This window comes from Rattus norvegicus, chromosome 2 (assembly GCF_021556685.1).
Source record: "Rattus norvegicus strain SHRSP/BbbUtx chromosome 2, alternate assembly SHRSP_T2T, whole genome shotgun sequence".
In the NCBI taxonomy this organism is placed as follows: Eukaryota; Metazoa; Chordata; class Mammalia; order Rodentia; family Muridae; genus Rattus; species Rattus norvegicus.
Genome location: NC_141535.1, coordinates 92,937,360 through 92,951,038, shown reverse-complemented (window position 1 = coordinate 92,951,038; position 13,679 = coordinate 92,937,360). Strand labels below are relative to the sequence as shown.

The 13,679-nt window shown below is 44.9% G+C and overlaps 1 long non-coding RNA gene across 1 annotated transcript in view; it reads left to right on the top strand.

The window, feature by feature from the left end:
• Positions 1–10,586: 10,586 nt before the first annotated feature.
• Positions 10,587–13,679, top strand: part of LOC134485881 (uncharacterized) — a 30,936-nt gene continuing 27,843 nt past the window's right edge. The window contains exons 1-2 of the long non-coding RNA XR_015671293.1: positions 10,587–10,755; positions 11,199–11,325. This is a non-coding gene — a long non-coding RNA (uncharacterized LOC134485881). The remainder of the gene's footprint in view (positions 10,756–11,198; positions 11,326–13,679) is intronic.

Here is a 13,679-nt window from a genome sequence, read left to right as displayed (position 1 = left end):
CACATCCAGAGCATAGGTATTTGTTTTCGATTGGACGATGCTTTGTGTCTGTGTCCCTACATTTTCCCGTTTTCTGATAACCAGGCATTTGACATTCACCCTGACCCAAACACTGGGCTAAGCCCTTGAAGTATTTGCGATTCTCACACGCAGCTGAACTGAGTTATACGGAATTGGTGTTCAGTGTTAAAGATGAGCAAACACAGGGTTTGAGTTTGAAGTCAGAATGGTGAGGAGTGGGTGCATGTCACAGACTGCCACCCCGCCCTGTGTTTTAGCACCCATGCTGATGTCCACAGCTGTAGTGTCACCCCAGGCCCACATTTCAAATGTGGTGGAACAGTTGGGAACTTAGGGGTACAGCTACACAATGCCCGAGGCACCTACCCACGTGACCCAAGCACTCCATCTGTTTCTAGATGCCTTCTAAGGCTCCATTTACCAAGCTGCAGATCACAAAGAAAAACATATCTCAGCTTTAGGGGACCTCTGTTGTGTTTCTCCATTAGTTGGGAAACTAAAAACCAAAGGCTCATCCATGGCGTTGAGTTCTTTAAATGACTGAGTGCTCACTACACTAGGTTTAGTCTCAGAACATGGGGACCCTCTTGGGAGACGTGCTTCCACCCCTGCTCCACCAGACCTGATGTCCTTGCTACCTTCAGTGCTTCACTGATAGTAATTGTATAAACAGTGTCTCATTCCACACTGGTCTAGCGTTTCTCAATTACAGTGTGGTGGGGAAAGTGCTTGGGCAGATAGTCCTGGAGTCCAGCTCTTTGGTTTACCCCTTAGCAATCTTGTGACTTAAGGCAAATGACTTAACTCCTGTTACATTCTGCATCGAAGGAGGAAACACTCTCCGGCTCACGCAACGTTCTTAAACATTAGAACACAGTGTGCATGAAGCTACACAGGATCTGGAATGATGATAAAGGCTTAAAGCCCTACCTATACTTCCCCATAGGATTTCCTATAATGGTGATGGCAAAAATGCTCTCTAAGGTCTTTTCTGGCCACGATGGCAGGTGGATACCACATCTGGAAGAGTAAGCACAGTGGAACTGAGCAGTACCTTAATAATCGAAAGACAAATTTAAATGCCTGCATGTGGCTAGTGGTTCTGATCTGGACAACACAAGATGCTAGCCTGATATAGTTCCAAAGTCAAATTTGTATTTATTCCAAACTCGTTTTTCTTGCAGCGTTCTCCATCAAAATCCTTAGGAATGCAACCTTTAGAGTTCCTGGGTAAAACTCTTTGAGGTTCTCTTTATTTTTGTCTTTAAAACTGCCTATTTAATAACCTTATCTGTTTCACCTTCAACATATACTTCAATAGACTTCAATTACTTCTCAGTGTCTCCACATACTCTACTGTGGGTAAGACCCTACCTGCATCTCTCTACTTCTCTGTCTTCTTGTCTTTGTCCTCCCGGTCACCATTTGAAAAACAGATGTTCACCAGCTGTAACAGGCCTGTATCTCCATAGCCCAGCACGAGTCATCAGTAAGAACGAATTTGATGGCTCGAGGAGGTGGTCCGGTGTGTAAGACTGTTCACTCTGATACGGTATAAGGACCAGCCAGACACAGCTGAGCATGCCTGTAATTTCAACACCAGGATCAGAGATGGGTGACTGCACCTCCATCCAAAGCAGGGGTCTTCTGACTCAGTGACTGTGTCTAGAGAGATTAAGGTGGAGGATGGCAGAAGACACTTGATGTTCAGCTTTGACCCTGCATGGGCATTCATAGTAACATGCACCCGTCAATCATTTTTGTGAACTGTACACGTGTGCATGCATGCATGCACAAGCATTTGTGCACACATGCTCACACATAGCCACACACAGACACAAGCACAAACACAGGAAACACACACACACACACACACACACACACACACACACACACACACACACTCTACCCTGGGAACTGGGGAGAATGTTCAGTGTATAAAAATGCTTACAGTGCAAGCATGAGTGCCGGAGTTCAAATCCCCAGCAACTTTATAAAGGATGGGGAGGTTCACACATGTGCTTGTCATGCCCCTGTTTTGTGGATTCAAGTGGGCAGTCGATGCAGGAGAATTACTGGGGTTTTCTAATTACCAGCCTAGCTTCAGACTCAGTGATAGACTCCCTGTCTCAAGGAAATAGGCAAAGAATGATCAAGAAAGACATTCAATGTTTTGCTTTTGACTCTGCTTGGGCACACATATAAACCACATATATACACCACATACACACAAATAAAAGGAGAGCAAAATTAAAACTGCATACAATACACTTGAACTGCAGACTCCACAGAGAACAGCACAGAGCACTGCAAGGTCTGCCTCAAAGAGAGCAGAGCTCACACTGCAGGGTCTGACCCCACAGGGAGCAGAGCACAGTGCAGGGTCTGACCCCACAGAGAACAGAGCTCACACTGCAGGGTCTGACCCCACAGAGAGCAGAGCACAGTGCAGGGTCTGACCCCACAGAGAGCAGAGCTCACACTGCAGGGTCTGACCCCACAGAGAGCAGAGCTCACACTGCAGGGTCTGACCCCACAGAGAGCAGAGCTCACACTGCAGGGTCTGACCCCACAGAGAGCAGAGCTCACACTGCAGGGTCTGACCCCACAGAGAGCAGAGCTCACACTGCAGGGTCTGACCCCACAGAGAGCAGAGCACAGTGCAGGGTCTGACCCCACAGAGAGCAGAGCTCACACTGCAGGGTCTGACCCCACAGGGAGCAGAGCACACACTGCAGGGTCTGACCCCACAGGGAGCAGAGATCACACTGCAGGGTCTGACCCCACAGGGAGCAGAGCTCACACTGCAGGGTCTGACCCCACAGGGAGCAGAGCTCACACTGCAGGGTCTGACCTCACAGAGAGCAGAGCTCACAGTGCAGGGTCTGACCCCACAGAGAGCAGAGCTCACAGTGCAGGGTCTGACCCCACAGAGAGCAGAGCACAGTGCAGGGTCTGACCCCACAGGGAGCAGAGCTCACACTGCAGGGTCTGACCCCACAGAGAGCAGAGCTCACACTGCAGGGTCTGACCCCACAGAGAGCAGAGCACAGTGCAGGGTCTGACCCCACAGAGAGCAGAGCACACACTGCAGGGTCTGACCCCACAGGGAGCAGAGCTCACACTGCAGGGTCTGACCCCACAGAGAGCAACACACTGCAGGTTTCTCTCTGGATCACCAGGCTGACCAGGAGATTTCACTTTCTGCCCTGCCCAGCATCATGAGAACTGGGAGAACGTCAAGATTCTAGTGTGACATATGCTCTGAACTGGAGATGGAATGATACCGTTATTATATAAAACAATAAGGTATCTCCAGGGACTACCCAACACCACTTCTCTGATGATCACTCTCTGACCTTGGCTTTCACTTAGGCGTCGAGCCGAGATCTTTATAGTGTTACATCTGATTTGCTGTGTCAACTTCCTGGTTCACCTACTGTCATCCACATGTCAACCTCCCCTCTCAGCCCTCTGGCCACCAATGGAAACAACTATGTCTCTGACTCAAGGCCTTCGGCGGCGTTTATCCCCACAGCCTTCCCCGATTTACTATTTATTTTCTGGGTTAGTTGTGAGATTGTTTTTGCTATTATCTATCTCCCCAGCTGTGCAAAGTAAGCTTCACAGAGAAGGGGCTGTTTTTACAGCACACTTTCCTCACACTCAACGACAGGGAAGTCTGAACCTAGAAGGCACAGAAGTTATTGCAAAAAAAAAACCAAAAAAAAAAAAAAACCAAAAAAAAAAAACACCAAAAAACAAAACAAAACAAAGAACAAAACAAAAACAAAAAAACAAAACAAAACAAAAAACCCCAAAAAACCAAAACCAGTCCAATAATAAACCAATTGCTTCTCGTCTCTTAAGTGCTTATTTAACACATTTTAGTGTCATTTATGACCATTCATGATGTTGTTTAATTCATTTTTAAAAATCAGAGTTGTACCTTTATGTAAATTTTCTGAGGTCCTTTACCTACCCAGAGGTGTACTTGCTGACTAGGCTACACATGTCTGAAACAAGAAGCAAGGAACTCCACCTTGGCCTTTGCTCGTGAGCTGGTATGTGGCAGCCATCAGCGTAGGCTAGCCATCGGTAGCCTGCTCTGTGTGGAAACAGGCTGTCCTGGGCCTGTGTGAGAGGTGAGTACCTCTAACACAGTGTCTGCTCACACGAATGGAGCCCAGGTTGTCTGTGGGGCACAGAGCCACTTCGATGTGGATCATCACCAGGAAGATGGCATAGCATGCTAACACTTCACCCCCAAAGGGAATGTGTAAGGGATTAGGTAACTGCATAACGTTTGGATTGTACCTTTCTTCCCTTGAGCCTTGCTATAGAAAATAGGATGAGCGTGGCCTCCTGCTCCTCCGTCCCATCTCAAGTGCCACAGTTATGAGACATGCACCACCACACGCCCGGCGTGGTGTGGTGACCGAGTCAGGGCTTCCTGCAAGCCGGGCGAGTATTGCGTCAGTTAAACCACACCCTGAGCTCTTTTTGGCTTTGCTTTACTATTAGCATTTTCAGTCAATAATAGAGTGCATAGAGTGCCTGCTGACCTGGTGGGCTTTGTTACAGTCTCTCATCGGTGCACACTCTTACTCTTTGTGATGACCACCCCTCTCCCTTCTCTTGTCTTCCCTTTCTGGGCCCCTTCATTCTCCCCCTTTTTGCTTTTATGTCTGTATTTAACTATAGACTCCACACAGAAGAAAAAACATGCAATATTTGTCTTCCCTTTAACCTCTGATTACCCTGCCTTGCTCCCTCCCGTCCCTTCCATACCTTTGGACCCCTTTGTCCCCTCACATAGTTCCTCGTTTACTTTTGTGTCACATACACAGAGACACACAGGCACACCACACACACACACACACACACACACACACACACACACATACCACACCACATACACACAGACATACACACATACCCACACATACATATATATACACATACACACACATACAAACATACACACCACACACACACAGACACACCATACACATACACCACACACACACACACAAACATATACATACAAACATACACACACACCACAGACACACCACACACATATATACACACACATACACATACACACATACACACACAAACACACACATACAAACATACACACCACACACACAGACACACACACCACACATACACACACCATACCACACACACACATAGACATATACACACACAATACACACATACCCACACACACATATATACACACATACACACACATACACACAGACACCACACACACACACCACACACACACACACACACACACCACACACACACACACACACACACACACATCTCAATGATAACTTTCTTCATCTGGCTTCTTTTGCTTAACTTCAGTCCCACTCCCCTCCCCACCCCCCCACCCCCCGCAGATTGGATTATGCCCTTGAACATTGACAGTATCCATCTGAAAGTGAATGTAGATGCCCAAGGAGACGGAGACATGGCGAATCATGACAGTGAAACCCTTGCGGGATTGGAAACACTGTTGTATTTATATACAGAGTTCTATTTCATTCATTGCTAACAAGCTTTCTTGATTCTTAAAGTCATCAGCTGTTTTCTCAAAAGCCCGGTGCTTGCTGTTTTAAAATCAGTGACTGCCTCTTGCACTGTGGGTTGATCTAGGAGAATAATTACAGCTTTCTCCTAGGTTTTTTCCTTTCGTTCTCTCTCAGCCTCGTCCTCTTGGAGTTGACTGCTGCTCAGACGCTCTTGTGTGCTGGGCCGATGAGGCTGACAAACTGGTTTAGAGAGCTGAGTGACGTGTCTCTGCAAGGTTGTGAAAGGCAGGGTGGTATGACTGGCCGCTGGTCACACCACTGCCACACCAGGCTGGAAAATAACTGGAGTCTTATGACATCTGCTCTGTCGGGCTGTGTCACCAGATCACAAGGAATCATTTTCTTACAGTCCGGTCTCTTCTTCCTCCCAGTCTCATCCTGCACTGCACACTTTGAAAATTTCTGGAAAGAAGAGTCTTTGGAAATGATTCTTTTTTTAAAAGGCACAGCCGCGTATAACACAAAGAGCAGGTTAAAGGCGCTTGGAAGCAGAGCAGGAAAGGGGTGGAGCCTTTCTCCTGGAGCTGCCGCCCGAGTGAAGAGGTAGCACATACACAGGTCAAAGGACCAGCCCAGAGGGGTGCACACAGCAGGGAACAAGCAAACCCAAGCCGCGCGACTGACTCAGGAAGAGGGCATAGGGAAGAAGCCACCTAATGCGGTGGTTAGGGAAGGCTCCCTCAAAGGTTATATTTGAGCCAGCCCTGAACATAGGACTCTAATGATGAACAGGGAGTCAGGCAAATATCTGGGTCCCGTGTATTGCAGGTGAAAAGACACGAAGGGCAGGAGCCCCAGATGGGGACAGGGAGCCACAGATGATAAATTTGGAAGGGGCCTGGAGGGAGGGGAGGAGAGGGGAGAGGGAGGGACAGGGAGAAGAGAAAGGAGGAGAAGCTTCATTCGGATGTAAAGTAGTAAATAAATTAATGGGGAAAAAAGAGAAAGCCATGCAGGGCAAACTGTGTAAGACTTGAGCAGGGAGCACAGCACGTGGTGCTCTGTACTTGCTCAGGAGAAACATGGATGAATCTGAAGGTCACTGACACCACCGGGATATCAAAGTGAGAGGTGCCTGACCAAATAAAATAAAATAAAATAAAATAATATAAAATAAAATAAAATAAAATAAAATAAAATAGAGCCTGGTTTCATTTTCAGTGGTGACAGTTGACAGACTGATATTTGGAATAACTTCCTAGAAACGTTCTTTGAAAGTAACTGGACAGAGTAGTTTTTAAGCTCTCCTCAAAGTACCGGTGCTTTAACAACACTGGGCTGTCCCTTGGCTCACATCTGGGAACTGAGAGCAGCAAGCCCAGCTCCTAGGTTCTCCATGGACAGTCACTTGTGGAGGTGGGCGGGGCTGAGAGAGGCTCCACTGACTTCCTGCAACACAGGAAGCAATTGGGCCTTTAATGGCAGACAAACAACAAATGTCTCTATCCTCAGTGTATGTCTCAGAGACAGGTCTCCCAGCGGGCGGTGAGCACTGCAGAGAATTAGAAAACACAACGGACATCCTAGAAAGGGGATTGGTTACATAATAAAGTTCTGTGTATACAGTAAAACTCCAGCAGGCATTAAAAAGATAACAACACTAATCATAAATACTAACAGTAGTGGAAAAATCACCCCCAAAAGAATATGTTATAAAGTGAAAAAAACTTGACTATCAAATACCATATATACCATTGGCCCATTTGTATATCAATACAGGCATATATGTAGAAGACTACAGAACATGTATGTAGGAGACTTTAAACAATGTTGATATTGCTTGTCTCTTGAGGATGGGGTGATACTGAATTTCTTGCTTTTCTTATGTACTTAGAAAATGCACATATTGTAATGTAAAAAGCTTGATTCATATTTTAATAATACATTATACTAGGAAATACTGCAGAAAAATACAGAGAATGAAATACGCATCCTTGGAAGTCTTGTGCCAATAGAATATTCATGTCAATCCTTTACTCTGAGGTTCTAGAACAGTTCTGTATGCACTAATATGAAAGCACAGCTAAACATTTTATACCTGAGATTACCATGCCATTGTCTTGGCATTTCTTGCTTTCTTTTAAACTCATGAAAGTGTGTGTAGACTCTGTGTTCCTCTCACTTCAGACCACTTAATCCATGCCCACTCAGTGCTTGCTCAGTTTCCCACTGACAGATGTTTAAGATTCTGGCATGGATTCAGAATACTCACTGGTTTGAAGAACATCCAATAACAATGTTGCAATGAAATCGTTCTAGGTCACTTAGAGTTTTTACTTTTCAGTTAGACCCCCTAAAACGCTTACTCGGTGTTTTACACACAGTGGCGGCAGTGGCAGCAGACAGAGGTGGCCTCGTGACACCGAACGTATTGGTCACCTAGTTAGGGAAGCGTCTGTGCTGCACAATGTTTGCCCCAGCAGGCAGTTTAACTACAGTCACAGGGGTCACAGCTTTCCCTCTTTGCATTAAATATCTGAATCAGGGACTCATTCGTTCTACGATGAAAGAACTGGTGTGTGATTTACAGTGGAGACCTGCTTTCTTTCTCGTTGATAGTTACGTAAAGCCTTGAATTTGCTTAGGCACAAAGCCAGTGCCTTCTTCTCTGTCTTCCACATGCACAGCCATGCCAGGTTGTGGGTACCCACATGTGTAGGTCTCTAAAACCCTGGCACTTCGTTTTGTGGTTATTGTTTGTTTTCTATTCTGTTTTGTGGTTTCTTGATTTTTTTAAACTAGACTATTACTGAAAGAAAAAAAAATACAAGGAAGAAAATTCCTGAGATGTGTTTCATAGCTTCAAACTAGTAGTAACGAAAATGGCATTCATGCAGAAGTTTGGGAAAGCACCATAGGAGACCAAAGGCTTCTCTTATGACAAACAGCTGGTTTGACCACAATTTCAGTAAGTTACACAGCCAAATACAGAAGTGAAGCTTGCTAATTCAGTCTGCCCTACTCAGTTCCTCCCTCAGCGATGCAGGGCAAACACCCAGCAAATGCTGCCTTTTCTGGAATAGGCAGCTTCCTGGAAATTGGCCAGTTCTGGAAGCTGCCCTGTACAACTCATCATTTTACCAGGTGAGAGGCACACCCAGGCACCTTGGAGTGATTAGCATGATAGAAATGAGGTCATCTCAAACCTTGATATTCCACTCGCCAATGAAAGGCTCTTATGGGGAACTGAATGCTTTATTCTTATTTTAAAAATATCTTACTTAGTTTCTTCCTGCCCCCATATCTACGAATGACTCTAAAGAAACTAGAGAGACTTCTTATTAACCCAGTAACTATAGTAAATTAGCACAGCTCTGTGCATTTACTAACCACCCCCCCCAATTGACTACAAGTCATCACGTACCCGCTTATGCAGGCCTAATGTTGTTTGCCCTCAAATGCATTTCCCATTGTTGCTACTGATATCAGTTATGGGAACAATGGATATTATGATACTGTCGTCTCTCTGTTATAGCACATTGGGATTATATCCACCTCCTGGTTCCCTTTCCCATCCCCCCCCCCAATCTGATCTCCTCTCTCTCCCTTTCAACTTCACGCCTCTTTTTTCCCCAAACATATGATGGATGACTCAAAGCATTTATCTTTCTGGTTTATCTTATTTCACTCAATACGATGATCCTTAATTTCATCCATTTCTGGGGGGCGGTGGGGGTGATGTGAGTTGCTCTTCTGTGTGGATGAATCACACTCAGCTGTGAATGTACACTTCTGCTATTCATTCGTCTTGATGAGCTCTCAGCCTGAGGCCACGGCTTAGCTACTGTGAGTAGCCCTGTGATGAATAGGGCCATGCAAAGGTCTCTGCAGCTTTACTGATTCGGATTGTTTCATATGTGAGTCCAGAAGTGTCATAGCTGGATCACACGGTAGCTCAATATTTGGTTCTGAGGACCTTCCACAGTGATTTCCATACAATAGGCTGTAATTTACATCCCCCCAAAAGGTAAAAAGAATGGGCCTCCAATGGCCTCACCAGCGTTTGTGATTTTCGTGATGTCACTGTTGGTGGGGATGAGGTGGAATCTCATTTTACTTTTGATTTGTATCTCCCTGGTGGCCAAGGCTCTTGGCTCTTCTCTCTCTTGTTTTCTTTGCCAGGCAGGAATATTTAATTTCATGCAGTTCCGCTGGTAAATGATGAATATTATTTCATGAGCTACTGGTGTCCTTAGGAGAAAGTCATTTCCATCTGGGTTGATGGTACATCCCTGTGATCACAGCACTCAGAAAGCCGATGCAGGAAGTTCACAAGTTCAAGACTTACCTGGGACACATAGTGAGGCTGTCTCAAAAAACAAAAGTTAGAGGGACAGAGAGGTTAAGAGCCTCAGAGATCAAGAACATACACTACTCTTGCAGAGGACGCAAGTTCAATTCCTACCACTGGGCAGCTCACAATTGCTTGTCCCTCTAGCTCCAAGGGGATCCAATGTGTCTGGACTTTCTGGACACCTGCATTCATGTACACATGCTTTTACACACATACATGGAATACTTCTGCCCATGCTGATGTAGAAGATGAATTCTTTCTGGGATCAACCCCTGCATGAAGAGCTCCAAGCCACTATCAGCTGCTGGGAGAGGAGAAGAGGAATTAGCCATTTCCAGAGATGAGAACTCTGGCTGCTCAGCACCAAGTGGGCGGTCCTAAATCATGTTTCTACAGGCACCACTAAGCAGGCTCAGCACGTTGTATTCACGTGTGTGTGTGTGTGTGTGTGTGTGTGTGTGTGTGTGTGTGTAAAACAATTACAATTAAAGGAAAAGAGGCCATAGCTCCAGGAGAAATGATCCAATTAAATCTTAATTCAATTTAATTAAATAAATCAGAAAAATGCAAAAACAAATCCAAATTTAAAGGCTGGAATTGCCTCAGTCTATTTCATCATTTCCCCTAGCAGCTTTGGAGTTTCAGCTCTTAGGTTAAGCGTTTTGGTTGATTTTGGACTGGCTTTTGTTGAGGAGGAAAGCCAAGGATCTGATTTCATTCTTCTGAGGCATAAATTCTTCTTATACATAAATCGTCCTTCCTAGCACTATCTCTTGAAGAGGCCGTCCTTTCTCCAACTAATGCTTTCGGCTCTTCGCTGAGACTCAGGTTGGTATCCAGTGTGGGCTTATTTCTGGCTCCTCTATTCCACTGCATTGATCTCCATGTCTGTTTTTGTGAAAGTACAATGCTATTTTGTTACTGCGGCTGTACAGTCTGGAGTCTTACTCTTTCTGTTCAGGATGGTGTTGGCTTGTAGGAGTCTATCGTGCTTCCATACGAGTTTTAGTGTTGTTTTCTCTCTCTATGGAGAATGCTGCTGGGATTTAGATTCAAATGGCATTGAACTTATAGATGGTTTAGGCAACATGGCCTCCTTCACAGCATCAATTTGGCTGGCCTATGGACAGAGGAACAGTTTTTCATCTTTTGGTATGCTCGACTTCTTTGATGCTTTGTGCGTTTACTTGCATAGATTTTTTTCCTCCTTTTTATTCTGCCTACATATTTTTTGAGACTTGTATTAGTTACTTTTGTGTTCCTGTGACCAGAAATACCTGACGGGATAACTCAAGATGGAGAAGGACCCATTCGGTTCATGGTTTCAGAACAGTCAGTCAGTTGCTTGGAGCCACGCATCAGGACACAGCATCATGGAAGGATCTTGTGGCATAATAGGTTTGTTTGTTTGTTTATTGTTCTCATGGCAAATATAAAGAAAAAGAAGGTTGAAGGGGGAGGGGGAGAGAGGGGAGGGGGAGGGGAGGGGAGGGGGGAGGTGTGTGGAGGGGGTGAGAATAGTAAAGTCTGAGCCCAAGGCCCCCCTTAGCGGCCTACTTCCTCCAACCTCTTAAAATTTTCAGGTCTTCCCAAAATAGCTCCAGCAGCGGGGGACAAAGCTCTCAATATAGGAACCTTTTGGAAGTTACACTCTAAATCCAAACCATAGCATTCTGCTTTCGATGCCCCTCGCCCCTCAGCCATGATGATTTTGGCAAAAAATACTTTATTGTTTGAGAATTCCAGGCATTTGTGTAATCTGGGGTGATAAAGTCCACATTCCATCCTTTCCCTCCAATTGTTTCCCACCCCATCATGTTTTCTCTCAGTTTTATGTCCTTCTTAAAAAAACCCACTGAATCTATGTAGTGCTGTGCATATGTGCATGGGTGAACCACCATTTCCTAGGTCAGAGATAGCCTTTTATGGGCTACATCTACGAAGGAGACCTACTCCTGCACCCCAACAGCAGGCACTTGCCAACAGTCTCACTGCTACCAGTGGAACTCTGTAGGCCCTCCTCTCTGCCCATGGTTGACTTCATCTTGTACATGTGCACATAGGATGTGTGCATGCAGTCACAGCTGCTGTGAGCTCTTATGTGTAACAGCCCTGTTGTAGTCAGCAAACGTTTCACTGTAGACGTCTGCTACTTCTATCCCTTACAGTCCTTCTAGTCCTCTCTTCTGGAATGGTCCTTGAGCCTTGGAGTGAGGGGTTCCATGATACAGGTGTTCTGTTTAGAGCTGAGCATTCCAAACTCTCTTACTCCCTGCATGACGAGGCTTCTGCCTGATGAGGGTTCAGAAATGCACTAATCTATTAGCATAAAGATTAGAACATAAGGTTAATGCTCATTGGGCAGAAGAATATAGTATTAGATTCTTCTATGACCTAACCAGTCTCAGGTTAACAGTGATGGGATGAGGTCCATCTCCTCCAAGGATAGGTTTTAAATCCAATTAAAAAGATTGGTTGCTCCCATAACACTTGTGACAATATTGTATTGCACCATATCTCGCCATGCTAGTCGCTATTGTAGCTCACAGGGTTCACAGCTGGTGTGACTGTTAACTACTTTCTCATCCAGCGACACACATAGAGTATGGGGGGGCATTTGTCCCTCCAATATATGGTACTCTTCCATTTAATCTCTCTCTCTCTCTCTCTCTCTCTCTCTCTCTCTCTCTCTCTCCCCCCCTCCCTCTCTCTTTTCCTCTCCTCCCCCTCTCTCATACACACATTTTTAGCGTCAGTTACCTTTCTCTAGACTCTCCCCTACTCAAGGGATCTCCCATCCCTTGTCCTGGCCCCTGTTAACCCTTTTGTTCCATTTTTCTCCTTTCTCCACTTCTGACCACCTGTGTTTTATCTGCCTTCCCTTCATGGTTTCTTACTAGTTTTCTAGCCTCTATGTATACTCCAATTTAAACACTCACATAGCTAAACATTCAAATATATTGTCCACATAGTAGAGAATACCTATGTTTGTCTTTCTGGGTCCTGGTTACCTCACTCAAAAAATATTTTTTTCTAGGTCCATTTGTTTACATATGAACTTTGTAATTTCATTTTTCTTTACAGCTGAATAATATCCAGTATCCATTTATCAGTTAATGACCATGTAGGTTGTTTCTGTTTTCTGGCTTTACGTACAGAATCACAGTGTGTTCAAATACGGCCACTTTAATTAGTTTTCCTCCTTTCTGTACTCCCTTTATCCCCTCTTGTCTAACTGCACTGCTAAGACTTTAAGCACTAAACTGAACAAGAGTGGAAAGAGTGGACACCATTGTCTTATTCCTGGTTGTAGAGGAAGTATTTGGAGTTTCTCTCCATTTGATATAATGTTGACCGTGGGCCTCTGCATGTTTCCTTTGTTATTTTGAGATATGTTCCTGCCATCCTTAGTCTCTCCAAGATTTTAATCACAGGGGTTGCTGGATGTTGTCAAAGGCTTTTCTGCATCTGATGAGATGATCGTGAGGTTTCTATCCTTTGATTAATTTATACAGTAGGTTGCATTGATTTACATCTGTGGCGTCATATCACATCTATGAGATGAAGCCAACTTGATCCTGGTAGACTGACTTGATCTTTTTGGTGCATTGCTTCATTCCCTTTGCTAGACTTTTACTGAGAATTTTTGCATCTATATCCATCAGAGAGTAGTTCCCAACCTCAAGCATTTTTATAGTGACAATGAATTCATTTTGTGTAAAAAGTCAGTTTATCGGGATAAAAACTGAAGT